Genomic DNA, 1,807 nt, shown 5'->3' with positions numbered 1-1,807 from the left:
CGGTGCTGGACGGGGCGAGCAGGGGTTTTCCTCTCCCTGTCGCAGCCATCGAGGGTCCACAACGTGGCGACCCTGAGGCCGTGCCCCGTGCTGCTGTCTTCCCCGATGCCCCTTCCCAAAGCAGGGGCCCAGCCCCCGCCTGGATCGGCCTGGACTCTGCGCTCCCCCCTTTCGCCCCCCACGGGGGAAGGACTGTCCTGGTGTCGGCGTTACGCTGCCGGCCTGCTCGTCTCGTGCCGCGACCCTCGTCCCTGTCTGGCGAGGAGCAGCCAGGAATCGACCCCTGGGCCTGCCTCTTCCCCGCTTAGTAGGGTGGGAACCCGTCCCCTCTCCACACCTCTCTCCTGGCCTCGTGGCCCCGATCCCCCTCGCTGCCGTCTCCTGTCTCCTCTCGGCGGTGCGGGGACCTCACCAGGGTACCGTGTTCGAGTGCTGGTCGCTAAAGGGGCTTCGCGATACTGTCCGCGTTGTTCACGATTCCCTTCTGCCTCGTCCCAATGTTTGTTGGCCTTTTTGAAGGCAGCCGAGCCCAGCGCTGAGGTTTTGGGTGAAGGGTCCCCAGTGGGCGCGTCTACATGTGCGTTAATGCGCATTAAGTCGAGTACTTGGGTAACCAAGCGCTAAATCAATGCGCGGCAGCGCCGGCGCGCGGGGTTTTAGCGAGGCTTCCTGCGCAGTAGCCCGATGCCGCTGGCAGCAGAGCGGTAGCGCGGGGTTTGGGTACCGCGCAGTAAGCGTCTCATGTAGACGCGCCCAGGGAGCGGGCACTGGGGAGCTGCGGACTTCCCCTGGGCGGTGGTCTCGGTCTCGGTCTCGGATGGTTTTGGAGCAGGGTATTTCAGCGGTGGCTTCCGGGTGAATGGTGGGGGGGGACGGACACACATGCTGCTTCTTCGCAGCCAAGCCGAGGGCCGCGATTCCCCTGGACCCAGCCCTGGCGAGGCCTCCCCGGGGTCCTGGGGCCGGCATTTCAGAGAGGAGGTGGGCAAGCGTGCAGGGGACGGGACAAGGATCCTGGCGGATGCAGGTTGGAGACGAGGAGGAAGTTTCTCGGTGGCTGCCCCGAGGTGGCGTCTCCATCCCCGGGGGCTTTGAAGGGCAGGGTGGGGGTGGAGACCTGGCGGAGCCGGTCCGATCCTGCCCAGGGGAGGGGGCTGGACGGGACGCCCCCATCCCCGCGATGGGCCGTGGGCTCGGATGAGTTGTTCACCCCAACCGCAACCCCCTCGCCCTGCGGTCTCGCCCCAGACGTGGGGGTCAAAGGGTTGGGGGCGCTGGGAGCCGGGTCTGCTGGGTCCCGCCCCTGGAGCTGGCAGGAGAGGAGAGGAGAGGAGAGTCTAGTGGTTGGAGCTGGGGGGCAGCACAACGGTCCCCGTGGGACAGCTGTTCTGATTAAATCCCCGTCTGGAGAACGGCTGTGCTGGCGCGGGGGGGACTAGCGCGCGGTCAGCCCCGGCGAGGGGGGTCTCCAGGGACCTCCCGATACGGGTGAGTGGCGTGTCTACGTCCGGTGGCCCCCGATGGGGATCTAGCCCTGGGCACAAGTCCGCAAGGCCAGGAGATGGGAGAGCCAGGCCGGGGTAAACTGAGGCTGGAGAAGATCCCCAGCCCTTGAAGCGGGCGGTAAAGGGGGACCGAGGGGGGCAAGGAGCTGGTCTCACGCGGGGCTGGGAGGCGGCTCCGGGTGCTGGGGCGCTGGGTGCTCCTTCCCTTCGGATCGGGGCCCTGCTAGCTCACCAATTAATTGGAGCCCATTTGCATGACAATGGGAATCGTTCTTGCTGATGAGTTTGTTCCCTGCTGGATC

This window comes from Alligator sinensis, unplaced genomic scaffold, assembly GCF_000455745.1.
Source record: "Alligator sinensis unplaced genomic scaffold, ASM45574v1 scaffold107_3, whole genome shotgun sequence".
NCBI classification, from domain to species: Eukaryota; Metazoa; Chordata; order Crocodylia; family Alligatoridae; genus Alligator; species Alligator sinensis.
The sequence above is the reverse complement of the archived record's forward strand: the minus strand, read 5'-3'. Positions refer to the sequence as shown.